This window comes from Priapulus caudatus, unplaced genomic scaffold, assembly GCF_000485595.1.
Source record: "Priapulus caudatus unplaced genomic scaffold, Priapulus_caudatus-5.0.1 Scaffold475, whole genome shotgun sequence".
Lineage (NCBI taxonomy): Eukaryota > Metazoa > Priapulida > Priapulimorpha > Priapulimorphida > Priapulidae > Priapulus > Priapulus caudatus.
In genome coordinates, this window is record NW_014577536.1 from 226,176 (window position 1) to 226,382 (window position 207).

Consider the following 207-nt stretch of genomic DNA (forward strand, 5'->3'; position numbering starts at 1 on the left):
AACCAGTTAGGTGTATAGTCAGACATGCGCACTCGGAACCGTGATCTCGTTAATTCTAACATTCTCCAAGCAAAAGCTGACTATGCCCATACACATCTAACTGTCTGGGTAGGAATGGGTTTAATAATCCCAATCTGGCTCCGACATGATCAATCGCTATAACTTATAAGTATAAGCACCAAATATGGCAAATAACACAACAAACCC